Consider the following 14,142-nt stretch of genomic DNA (forward strand, 5'->3'; position numbering starts at 1 on the left):
CACAGTCTTCCTTCCAGTTCCAGCAGCAGGGACGAGCCAGCCCCTGCCCTTGCCGACAGCCATCACATGCTCCCTGGCATCCCAGGGCTCTGCCAGCAAACCCTCCTGGGCTCCAGAGAGGCCCTGAGCCAAGTTTTCCTGGGGGTAGTGCATTTCTCACGGGGAACTGCCTTTGGACACCACAGTCCAGCCATTGTTTAGCACACAAAACCCCCCCAGGAACACAAAAACACACACTGGCTACAAGGGCAAATGAAGGCAGAGGCAGAAAGTTTAAACGCCACATTCTATAGTGCCTTTTCCTGTTGAAAAGGCATTTCTCTTAGCACAAGGAAATACTTTCCTTCTTCGGTTTACATCCCTAAGAGAAATCGTTCTGGTAGTGACACCCATACAGTGAGTTACAGAGGTAGCACATAAAGATTCCCAAGTGGTCTGTGGCAATTCCATGTTATGCCCCAAAGCAACGGCCTGATGGGAAGGGGGAAGATGAGACAAGAAAACAGGCAGGACTAAGCTCAAACCTGAGACAGCCTTGACTGTGTTTTCCATGAAAAGACTTTTAGGAGGAGTCTCATTTACCCGTTCTCAAGCTTGTGACAGAATTGTGATTTCTACACTGACACCAGATGAGGCAAACTGCTGCTAAAATACAGCTAAAAAGCTACAGACATCAATCCCTGCTCCAAGCCAGCCACATAAAATGCTGGCACAAGGTTAAAAGGAAACAGTTTCTCAGTGTCTGAAGGATTCTTCCCTTTCAAGGGACATAGAAAAACCCTCTCCCCTACCCCCAATTCTTTTAGAACACTTGATCAGGTATTTTTTCCCTCCTCCCGTTGATCTCTTGCCTCTGCCATGAGCATTCCCAGCTGGGAGCAGCCTGAGATTTCATCAGGACAAATTCCACCTCCTGCCTGCCCGTGACTCAGCAGAACTGGAGGATTTCAGGTGCAGCTTCTGGACTCAAATCGCAGGATACATGGTCAGTCCTGGGGTAACTGGGGCAAGTTTCCAGCCACTTTTCATAGGAAACCCTTTTCCCCCCAACACTGTACAATCCACATTGCATGGAAACACTGTTAGCTCCCACTTTTGGGAAAAACTCAGTGGAGGACCGTGAAACCCCAAACAGAACGGTTAGACAAGGCAAATTCCAGTTCAGTCGCTGCTGTGTTGACCCAGCAGTACTCACCCAACCATCACCCCTGCTCAGGTTTTGCTGCTGGTTGCTGCTGTTTAACGTGTACTTTCAACTCTGACAATGCAACGTTCAAACTGAGCTGCTGAGACCCAAGCTCAAGTGCTGGCCAAGACCACGTCACCTTCGGGCTAGATCACAGCCTGGTGGTCATGAAACTTGGCCTGGAAACATCCAGAACACAAGCCTGCACAGCACACACTGGGGCTGGGATCAAAACCCATCAAGCTGGCTCATTTCCTGTACACACAATCCCATGCTCCTTCCTACCTCACCCCTCAAGAATATAAAGCTGCATGGAAGGAAAAAAAGTCACATCAAGGTCTCTCCTGCGCCACTGCTAGAAGTTTTCCTCTGAAGTTCAAAGTTTTAATGTAAATTTGCTGAGCTTCTGACCGCAACACAAAGCTATCACCCTGGTGATAGAATTCTTCTTGAAATCAAATGGAAATAGGAATTTTGGGTTCAAACTTAAACAGGGGAGATTTAGGTTGGATGTAAGGCAGAAGCTCTTCCCTGTGAGGGTGCTGAGGCGCTGGCACAGGGTGCCCAGAGAAGCTGTGGCTGCCCCATCCCTGGCAGTGTTCAAGGCCAGGTTGGACACAGGGGCTTGGAGCAAGCTGCTCTAGTGGAAGGGGTCCCTGCCTGTGGCAGGGGTTGGAGCTGGACGAACTCTAACTTCCCACTTTTGGCACCTGCAGGCCTACCCCCTTAACTGATCATACCAGTATAAAGACACCTGGTCTTCTCCAACATCATCAAACAGCCCAGATGACCATCCAGCAGCAGAACCACCCCAGTGTTGGGATCCTTGTTTCCCCCTCGGCTCAGGTCACACACCAAGCGACTCACCCCCCTGCAGCCCATAAGATGCTGCCTTATCTAGAATATGAATATATGCTCTTCAATTATTACATCCTGTATTGATGGAAAGGACTGTAATAAATCTAAGTGGCCAAATGAAGGTTAGGCAACACCTGCTAGAGCAGTGAATTTAATCTTCCAAGCTCTGTTTAGGATGCAGCAGCCGCAGCGCTGCACTGTCTCACTTCCACAACCACTGCCGACCGTGTTACGAGTCAAGCAGATGCAGAATTTACTGCTAGAAACTCTATTCATTCCTGGTGGTGGTAAAAGTCAGTATTAAAGGGGGCAATGAAACACGTTCAAACAGCTCACCAGAGCTTCCTCCTTCAAGCTGTGGTTGGTTGTGTTTTCACTGGTGTCTTGATGTTGCAGACCTCTCAGGCGTGCAACACTTGGTGAGAGACTCTACAAGTTGTGCACCATGAAAAATTCACCTCCAGACAAAAATCCCTGGGCACAGCCCCACAGACTGTGTGTGCTCCCTAAATTCAGGTGCCCAGGCTCCATCAGCATTTGGTGCTGCTATACAGCCTCAGGGGGAACAGAGTGCTCCCCTCGCACAGACTCCAGGGTAAAGCAGTTACCAAGCAGGGGGAAGGACAGATAACAGGATTATACTAGTGTCCAAATGATAACTACCATCTTCTTCTGCATACTCAGGTCACCTATATAGGATGAGCTCCATATATAATGAGTTGCACATCTTCAAGCTCCCAAGCTTACTAGTCACATCAAATTCAAAGCATGCTTCTTCGCATTCATCTCACACTGCCACTGGCCAGAGCTGGTGGTGAACTGGAAATAGCAGCTCTGCCATGCAGCCTTCCTTGGCATTCTCTCCATCAGCCTCAGCTGGGACAGAGCCAGCAAATTCTGACCCGTTCATACTTATGCTGTCATCTGCACCAACAGCAAACTGCTGCAAGTGGAGCAGCATAAAAAGCATGACCAGGCTTATGGATCCTATTCCTTCATCTTTCCCCCAGGAAAGTTTGGAATAGCTAAAATCTATGGGACATCTAATGTAAACACGAAGTGCTTCAACTACCGCACTGAAAAGGTCCCATCTCATCAGCCAGTGCCACCCAAATACAAGCACAGCCCGCTCAAGTCCAGTCAAGCACTGCGTGCTCCTCCCAGCACACCCATAAACCTCATGTCAAGGACAGGTCTTCACAGAATGTCAAGCACCTTTAGTACAAGCAGAATCGGACTGTGAGGGGTTGTGTTTAAAATGGCTGGCTCCAGAAAATGCACCAAATTCCCAGAATTTCTCATGTGTTATTCTACAAGGACACTTATGCAGCAGCGGGGCAGAGCAGACAAATCCTTAAGTCATTCAGCTCCAACTTACCCTGAAACACAGACATTGCTAAAAGTACTTGAATTATGCCTCAGTCTACCAGTACAAATACTAAGCTCTGCTCTGAAAACAAGCTGGCTTCACAAAGCAGCAAGGAAACAACTGTGCCAGCATTAAAAATGAAGTATTGACATGAGGATTTACTGTTATCATTAGTACCATCTATCATCTGCTAGGTGACTGACACAGCAAGACAGCAATCTGTCCACTCCACGGGGTCTGGGAGAGCTCAGTCCTACTCCACAACAGAAAGGATCAAACTAACAGGCAACACAAGTTGTCAATGACATTACCAGCTACTTATGCATACCATGATAACCAAATTATTGGCAAATACAGTGCAATGGTTCAAGATTTCTTAAGACTCTCTCCTGTTTCATACATAAGTAACTATATGCAAAAAGAAAACCTGTGTATACAGTTGGTTCAGAGTTTATCTTGCTCCCTGGGATCTGGAGGACCATGATAAAGCACCAATAAGTTCTTGGAACAGTTAGAACAGTAAGTGTTGAAAAGCAACCACCCAGCAAGACCTGGTCCTGCTCACCACGCTGCACAAGGCCTGGAGTCAAGGATGCTGCTTTTAGGACATGGGTGGTTTCAAACAGCTTTTGGTACCTGTGGGCCTGTGCATTAGTCACGTTGTGCCATACAAGATATGAAATCATATTAGCCATTCACATTATTCTTACAGGACTCTATGGAAACACTAGGAACTACCCCAATGCACATCTTGACTGAAGTCTGCATGATAAAGCTGTTCATTGAAGGCCACACTTAAAACTGAGCTGCAAGCAAGTTAAACTGATATTGTAAAATGTGGGAAGCAGCTGGGAACTGAACCCCTCTTGGTTCAATTTACTCAAAACTCCGTTTAAGCTGTTTTAAGGCAATTTCTGCCAGGTCCATCCATGGGATTCCATCATTTTATCTGATGAAGAAAACATCAATTTTAGTTAAAGTCCTCTGCAAACTACACCCTAAGGGACTGCAAAAGATGATGGTGAGCAACCGAAAGAAATTAAACCATCAAGCAGGGAAATTACAAAAATGCATAGTCAAGAATTCTCAGCAACTGACCCAAGACTGCAGAGACTCAGAAAAGCAAGAATAAAAACCTCAAAACCTTGCTGTTGCTTCAGCAATCGAGAAGTTACGCAAAACCTCATTGCTTTGCACACAGAAGTCAAAAAATTCTGTGTTTTTCTTTCATTTCAGGTATTATGATAAGAAAAAGAAGAGAAATTGAGTAAGAGTTAAAGGGTGGGCAGATAAGACTTTGTCTCCAGAAATACCTTCTAGTGGACAATTCAACCACGTTCTTTGAAGTCTAATACACTCTGGAGATGGAGACTGCAGACAAGGGTTTGCCTGGACTTTCTTATAACACCTAATTTGCATCACAGAACCTTGCTGGAAAGTTTAATTTATATCGATTGGAAACTGGTTGAAGAGTCATAGCCAGGGATAATTCCATAGACAAACACACGCCAAATTAGAAAGGGGAAGCAAATTACAACATAGCAGTGATCTGTGGCAGACCAAATTGTTCTGAGGTATGTTTATGGAGAGGTGACAGACACCGGGGAACTTCGCCTGTATCCCAGGCCCGTGAGAAGGGACCCAGCTGCATTTGCACCCAGTCTGCCGAGTAGGAAGGTGACAGAGGTGATGTTGAAAAGGAATAACGACCCCAGTGTAAAGGGGAAAGGCCCATCCCAACTAAGAACTCCATACTGAAGTCCTCTTAAGAGCCATGAGCAGGAAGTCTTCAAGGAAGCCCCACAATACTCTGAAAATCTAGCAACCTGTATGAAATGCTAACACTTCAAAAATGTTAATAACCAAAATAATACTGAAAGAATAATGGTAATGGGGGACAAATTCCGAAAAATCCCATAGACTTGGAATAATTGTTGGCTCCTTTCTATGCTGAAAGCATTGATTTTTATTGCCTCTGTGTCTCCCAGCATCACAAATCATTGGTGATGATAACAAATTCCTCAAGTATGGAAATAGTAGCTAAAATGATCGTTTCAACAATAGCATTTTTGAAAGGAAGCCCCTGAAAACACTTTTATTTTTGAAAATACTTGGTTTATTCTTTCCTGAAAGATACACAGCAATACAAGAAGAAAAAAAAATTACATGGAAGACCCCACAGAAATGATGATACAAAACTTACTAGAGTAAATGGAACAGGGAAGAGGAAAACCATCCCTCTTTTCTTTCAGTTCTAGAAACTTTTCATCTGGGCCAGTCACAGGGGAAAACTACTCTGCAGTGAGGGGAGCACATCCCAATTGCTACGCCAGCTCCATACTGCGAGCTTGCTGCTCTCTTTTCCCACGGGGTGAAGGAGAACACTCAAACCTCTGTATGTCACAAAAAGAAGTCAGACAAATGCAAGCAAAAAGCTTCTGAACTGATATTTGGAGATGAAGGGCTGACAAGTAACCTCCAGTGAATCCTGCTCTGGCAGCTGATGTTACTGCTGCCACTGTCCCTTCTAAGCCTCTGCCAAACCAGGTGGCAGGAAGGAAACGTTGCCATGTCTCATCAAGTGCAGTGGATGCCAAGAGTGGACTAAAAGCAGAAGCAGGTAAAATACACATTCCCTTTTAGATACTGTTATAGAGGCAGGCAGCTAGGAACAGCAGTCCTGGAAACACTCAGTCCACCACACCATGCCCATATAAATCCTGTTTTCAGCATCAGTTTGGGGCCTGTCTACATCAGAAAATGGCCACAGTAAAAACAAGACTCAAGATGAATTTAAATAATAGCAACTCTGGTTTAATCCTATCAGACCAGAGTGTTTCCTTATGCTAAGTTTTGTTGCTTGTGAACGTAACAGTACTCACATGAGTGGTTGTACCTGTGTAACTACAAACCTTCCCTAAGTAGACACGCTCCAAATTAAAGAGGTTGCCAGACAACCCCCTTAAAAACAACTTTAGGCCTTGAAATTATGTTTTGAAGGTATTTCAGAGAAAAGCCCATACCACATGCAAGGTCAAAGGGAACAGAGTAATAATAAAGGGCAATAACTAGGACCAAATCCAAACCCAGAGCATTACAGTTCCCATGAGAATCCAGGCAGTCCAGAGTCACGGGAAGTCGCTGTATATAGCAGGGGAATCGGCAGAATTTACTGGCAGGGAGCAGAAGCTGCAACCGGTGGAAGGCTGACCACAAACAGGCTGCCAGGAGCAGGACTGCAACGTCCAGCCCTAGTACTGGAAAAAAGATTTCTCCATAATCCCACTAAATACCCTCTGCCTCGCAGGTCTCGCTCCGCATCCTTTATCCATCTATTTAAGGCCCCCACGTGATGAAGGCTCCTGCACGGCCACTCCCAGCCGGGGGAAACAACCCAGCTCCAGAGGAGACTCCGGCAACCGCTTCCAAGGCAGACGTTGCATCAGCCAGGTGTGCAGGAAGCAGCGGAGATAAAGCGGCTGTTGAAGGGGCTCTCGGACGGAGGCCGCTTCAGGAATCCCGTGCAAAGGACGACAGGAAGGAGAGAGCCGTTCCGCACACAGAACGAGCTTCATCGGCTTCAGAAAGCCTTTGTGCTGGGGCTCCGGACCTGGCTTTTCTCCCAGAGATGATGCAACACTGAGGAACAAGGTCTGTGCCAGAGAAAACTATTCACAGGCTATGCAGATGGCAACGCAGCCAAAGGCTCTCACATCAAAACACGCCGGAGCCCATCCAGGCCCGGCAAGCCCCCCCATTCCCACCCCTCCAGGCCTCCCTTTGTGCCCCCCAGGAGCCTCCATTTCACGTTGCCCCCTCGCTCCCAGCACAACCACGGCTTCGAGGGAGGATGAAGGCCATTATGATAGAGGGAAAGAAGTAAAAAGGGGGTTTAAAGTCGTGCTAAAATCCCAGCTCTTCCTCTGATGTGTTGGAGGGAAGAGGCTGAGCTCAAAGCCTCTTGATCCCCAGACGGGGATCCTCCCGTCACCGCGGCTTGCCAGCGCATGCCTGAGCTCCCCAAACACGTACGGCGGCCTCGGCCCCGCTCTCACACACCAGGAAACCACGCAGGGACAGCCCAGGCAGCCATGGCAACATCACACAGTGTGGCAATTATGGAGCCGTGGCTCCCAAGCAAAGGTTCAGCCTTCATTTCCATCACAGCGCTCATTCTGAGCCTTCCCCCACACCTCAGCCCAACCATCCCTGAGCGCGCTCCTGGCTCCAGCCTGGGCTCTGTGGTCTGTGAGCAGTGAGCTCTGCAGCCCTGCACCTGGGCTCGACATCATGCAAATGCATTCTTCCCCGTGTTGTAAGTTACTCCAGGCTTAGGGAATGCTCTTGTGCCGCGTCCCAACAAACACTGGTTTGTCTGACGTGCCTCGAGTGGGAAACCAGGCTACAGAGACACCTGCAATCTGCGCCGTGCGCAGCCAGAGCCGGATCCATTTACTGACTGAGCTACCTAATCACTGTTAGGCACTAAAACCGAGTGATTTCACAGGATTTCAGCAATCTCGCAGCACTGGGGCAGGTTTCCAAGCTCAGCACAGGGCACTGCCCCACCGCATCCCCTGCTCCGGCATGTCTCTGTAATTGCCCAGAGAAGCTGTGGCTGCCCCATCCCTGGCAGTGTTCAAGGCCAGGTTGGACACAGGGGCTTGGAGCAAGCTGTTCTAGTGGAAGGGGTCCCTGCCCGTGGAAGGAGTTGGAACTGGATGAGCTTTAAGGTCCCTTCCAACACAAACCAGGCTGGGATTCTATGAAACATCACCAACTGTAGCACATGCGCAGGCACTGGTGCCCAGTGGCACCCTTGGTCATTTAAGATGGTCCTGAGACCCCTAGAAATCCAGACATTTCCTGCAGATCCACTTTCCCCAGCACAAAACCTGTTAAAGAGCAGACAGCCACTAGGATGGTGGATGAGAGCAGTCACAAAGGCCCAAAGGCAGCAGCCTATCAGCTAAAAAGCCTTATTTCCTCTTCCACCCACTTGATGGTGCTGAATTATGTTCAAGAGATGTTCTTCACTGCTGTTAACTTGTCTGGCTTACTTGCACGTTCTGTTATATTGTATTTTGGCACTGGCAAGGTACATGCTGATCCCAATGCACTCCCTAGCTCTGCCTGTTGGATCTTCCATGCATGGTGGATATTCACCCATATATTAGTCTTACAGCATTATAATATGACAGTAGTCAGATTTACAGAATGAGCCATCAGCCAACAATATCCTGGATGCCTTAAGGAATATAAATTTTGATAAGTTATTTTGGTAGGTTTTGGTAAAACAAGACAATCAAAGATGTAATCTTACAATCACAGGGATGAAGGCATAATACATATTCAGGAAGCTCCCAAATACCTGCTTTATAAGTGCTAGCAAGAAATGCAAAGCTCAGTGGTACAGACACTGCTGAGAGCCATGGTTACTTTTTGGACCAGCCCATTGTTTTGTTAGGAAGATGAAAAGCAGGTAATGCAATTGAACACTTTTTCAAAGGAACTGCAGATGACCAGAAATCAGCAGTCAAAAACCTGCAACCAGTGCCTGAACACAGAAGTCACTCCAACCAGCTTTATACCTGGTGACTTGCAGATAAGTTACTAAGCTCTTCCTCTGAGCAGAGCTCCTCTGAGCAGACAGCCCCGTAACCAACCACCTGAACTGCTTGTGGGTGGTAACACTGGAGTACTGACATCAAACAGTTGGCCAAGGGTGCTCGTTTTCGAGCTCTCATGGAAGTGATGCTGAGTGAGTGGTTCTGTAACACATCTATGCATCCCTATCTGCTACCACAACCACTGGCTTTTTTAAATGTTGAATTATGAGCTGAGTAATACATTGAGGACATTTTCATAATTACCAAAAATGCAACTAAGCACTGGTAGGTACAACCACACGATGAAACTAAGAGGAACACGAGAGCTGCTCATGCTGAAGAGACCAGCAACCCACCTCCAGCAGGTCATCTCCATCAGCCTCTTGATGCTGGGGAGAGAGGGATGATGGTACAGCAGAGAGGGGAGGCAAGGAAAGGGGGGAGATTTCCTTCCTGCTAAGCCTTCACTACCTCTTTTGTGCGCAGTGCTTTCTTTGAGGTGATTCTGCAGGTTAAGACAGATAGGGCTGTCTGGATGAGGTGAGTAGCAGGGGTTGCTGCACTAGCTCTCAGAGCTGGAGGCCTTTGCTTTACACTGTGTAGTGCCCCAACACGTTTCTGCAGTTTGCTATCCCTTTAGCCGTAAGCAAGGAAACTTGCAGTTGCTAGACAACCTCCTTCCCACCTCAGAAATAGCTCAATTTATGTGACAAATCCATAGGCTCAACGTTCAAAAAGCTACACAGTTTTGAGCTGCCTTTTCTTCCTTTAGGACACAGCAGCATTTCCTTACTGCAGAGCTGCAGAGATGAGAGCCACGGGGCTCCTCCCTGGCTGTACCTGGAGTAGGAGAGGAGAGGCAGGAATGCAGCCATGCAGGAGAGGAGGAGAGAGCAGCCCAGGTAGCTCCAGGTCCTCCTCTGCACAGCAAGACCAACCAGAAGAGCTTTACCTGCACAAAGCAGCAGATCTTGAGAGCTACCAGAAGGGAATTTCAGAGCTCTGCATGTCTGCAAAGGCATCTGGAACAAGGAAACGCATGGAAATAGAGAAACTTGGCAGCCATCGAGGGAGTGGTGGAATGGCCAAACGCAAATAAAAAGTAGAAGCATGATCTGGAGCCATTACCAAACTGAGTCACTCAATTCCCCAGGTGAGTTTACAAAGTGAGGGAGGAGCAGAATCGCTGAAGCATTCCCATTTGGACGGCATGAAAACCGGGAAAGAAGTGCCATTAGAACACTGCTTGGGAACAAGTATTTCATACTGTATCAGCCACAAATAAACTCTCTGACTAAATCCAGTTCGCTTGAGAGACAGAGACTATCCTAGAGTAATTTAAGAATGAAACCTAGCAGGAGCGCTGGTGCGCGCGCTGCCTCTCAAAGGAGCTGTGCTCATGTTGCCCTTGCGCAACTTTCTTCATGCTGTTGCTAAAAAAGGATGAAAAAGATTTACAGACTTGTGCTGCGGTCAACTGGCACTCAGCAATGCTCATCTGAATACAGCGAGTGCACACACTTACAGCAGGGCTTCTCTGAAGAGGCTTTCAGAAAGCCTTAACCATATCTTAAACATCTGAAGCAACGCAGGATGGGAAAGAGCCGAGTTCCAACGATGCAAGCCACAAAGCATTAAATTTCAGAGCTCCCTTCACATCTTATGTGTCTTATGCAAGGCAGTATTCTAGCACCAGGTTAACTGTTTCTCCTCTAAATTCATCCTGATTTCACGATCTTGGCTCTGGCAGCAAGTGCACGTATCTGAAACCGTGCCAACTGATCACGGCATGGATCCTTTTTAAACTCAGTGTCAGGAATGCAGCAGGCATGAGTTGGGCCTGTTTTAAAAGACTAAGATGAATGTTTGCTCCTTCCCCCTTCCCTGTAAACCATTCCAATGCTTAACTGTCATTGCTAAGAAACTGTACTTCCAAGATTGAATTTGTCTAACCTCAGTTGATACTGCTATGCCTTTGTCAGCAAATCTCACAAGGCCTTTTAGAGAAAGATCAAGTCCTCTCTCCATTGTCTTTTCAATAAGCTGGGTAAGTTGAGCTCCTTTAAGCCTCCCATCATGAGGCTTATTTTCCAGTCCCTGGATCATTTCTGCAGCTGTCCTTTGAATTCTCTCCAAACACACTGGCATCCTTCTTGAAGCATGGAAACCCAAATTCAATTCCAGTATCAGCCTCAAGGTTGCTGTGTTTATAAGATTACTTATTTTTGCTTCACATTCCATTCCCCCACTTGTTTGGTTATCCTCAATATGCCCAAGAATCACATTAACCCGTCTAAATGCTGCCCCCCAAGGACCATGTAGAGGGAACCAACTGGAAGGATCTTAAAGCCCTCTGAGCTACTGCTTTCCAAAATGCTGTTTCAGTTTATAGATGGGGTTGCAGTTTTGCTAACAAATGCATCACCCTGCAAGGGGATGGATTCATATCTTTTATTGAAATGTGGAAAACCAATTCAGAACTCCCTAAACACACTTTATTATCCCACTAGTGCCTCTCTGACAGAAGCTCTATCAAATATTTTACGCTACCCAGATAAAACAGATTCTAAAGAGTAGTAAACGAAAGGCTGATTTCATCTCACAACCTTCTATAAAGCCAGGTGTGTCCTGTCCAAGTTACAAACCCGGCTATTTTAGATCTCTGCTGTTAATGCGATTTCTCCAGCACAACCATTTCTAGTGTCAAGAGTATCCTGCCTTCTTCCTTGTAATTCCTGCCCTCTCTATCCCAACCAGGCATGGCCCCCCCAACACCTCCTACACCCTCAGAACCACAGAACACTCCAGGCTGGAAGGGGCCACTGAAGGTTAACTGATGGAAACCCCCTCCTCTCCCCAAAGCAGAGCCAACTTGGATCAGGCTGCTCAGGGCATTGCTCATTTCTTCTCCAGGGCCACCAAGTGTTTGTGTAACTATGCATTTTAAGGCCAAAAATAACCTTCTAATGATCTGACTTTCCACCTAACAAAGACTGGAAAATCTCACCTAGTCATTTCTACACTTGGCATTGCAGCTCACAAATGAGCGAGGCCATGTTTGTCAAGCACAGCCTACAAAACACCATATGGATTTACCACAATTCTTTGGGGGGGAATGGAAATGCAGGCAACAGACTGCAGCCCAGCGGTCCCCAGGCAGCATCAACCCGCTATTAAGTCTTCACAGTGAGCACAGCACATCTGTAGTTCTTAGGAAAAAAGTATAAAACTTGGGTTTTTTTTAAAACTAAAACTACATGAAGCACTTTCTCAGAAGCCTTTGAAGAATGCTTCAAACTACCCAAGTGAAGCTCCAGCTCTAACTCCTCCAAAGGAGACTGTTCTTCCACTGTGTATGTGGGTGACTAAAGATGTCAGCTTTCCCAGTTCTGTGAAACATGTAGTAGTGGCAAATGTAGCGGTATCATCTTAAATGTCATCTTCCATATCCGCAGTGCTAAGATGTATCAGCACCTGCCTTTAGCAATATGATTTATCAGCACCTATATTTATCAATACATTTATTTAACAACATACTTACAGCATCTGTCTCCTTGACTACCTAAATAAGGATGCCCATCATCCCTTAACTAACAGAGTATCTCTCAACCCACACAGGCCAGTCCCTACAAAGCTTACCAGTCACTAGCAAGAATCTCCTCCACCCCTCCAAAAACCCCATAATTATAGCAACAAAGGACTATTGTGGACATGTATTTATCCACACAAAAGCATGTCATAATAGTGCAGTTCTCCCCCTTTGCTTAAAAAAGAGCTATGTGAAATCAAAGCAACTAAGAGCAGGGCTGGATTTATGTAACAGCATAAACACTACACTGAAATGGGAGATGCTAGCCAAGATCCTGTGATCCTCTCACCTTACATTCTTCCCTAAGCATCCATTTTTGGCCCTGTCAGAGCTGAACAAAACCTTCAGTCTGACTCAGGAGAGCCACTCTTGTTCTCACATTACATTCCCTGCTCTCCTGTCCAGGATTATCAATGCTGCATTCCCTGCCAGCAGCAAGGAACCTCTTTAAACTTGGAAAAAACGTGGAACAGAATAAAAACAACTCCAAGAAATCCCATCACATGAGTAAATGAAGCTTGACAGCATGATGGATGCTGCAGGTTCACCACTATGAAGGCGCTCCTAAGAAGATGGCTTGCGCTTGTTACAGCTTCACAGAAGCACAACAGACGCTGGTTTGCCGCATTCAGGAGGGAGATGCTCAACTATTTAGATTGGACGCATTTTATATAAGACTGAAGATGACTAAGTCACAGCTGGACAGATTATGTTCTAGAAGCAAGCTACACGCTCCTCCCTGTACCTTAAACAACAGCAGTTCCTAAGCTGCATCTTTTCTCCTTTCAAACACAAGACACTGAGTTCTCCAACGAAAAGCAACAGCCAGAAAATATTCAGGACAAGATGCTTTAACCGAGAGGAATTTCACCAGTCATCCTAGGGCTGATTTCATTTTGTCATTATGGAAAAACTGAGAACTCTCAAGACCTCAGCTGGGTAACAGTGGGATAGGAGAATGATCTCAGCACAGGAGGGGAACAGCACAGACAGGGATTATCTTCCTTGCACAATGCAGATAGACTTTGTGTGCACTGAACATCCAAACACAGTTTGCCAAAATACTCTGAAGGCCCCTTCACACAGTGTATCAGTCCTGATGGCTGCATATCAGTAGCAACATTGTTCTTAACCCCAGCTATCTTGCAGCATTATAAAGCTAGTGAAAACAAGCAGGAAAAGCACCCTGGCCCAAACTACTGCACTTCCCCATCAGCAACTCAAACAGGAGATTTTTCCACCTGTGTCTACCTTATAATGTGCTCCCCCTACACCTATTAACATCAGTACTAAAAACACAGGTTGCTTTACTGAAAGAAACCAAAGGCACATGCAGAAGCAACACAGCACTGCAGAGCATGGACATGTGAGGGCTGGTGTGGGAGAGACAGCTACCAAAAACGTCTGAGAAGTGATTTGTACCATTAGATCAGGAGTCAACACCCCCCCCCCTCCCATGTTTTACCTCCACACTGCCTATGAGATGTCCTGTGCAAGCTAATCCCTTCTTTGTGTCTCCATTTTCCTACCA

This window comes from Pezoporus occidentalis, unplaced genomic scaffold, assembly GCF_034315485.1.
Source record: "Pezoporus occidentalis ecotype Australia unplaced genomic scaffold, CSIRO_AGI_Poc_V1 ctg414, whole genome shotgun sequence".
Lineage (NCBI taxonomy): Eukaryota > Metazoa > Chordata > Aves > Psittaciformes > Psittacidae > Pezoporus > Pezoporus occidentalis.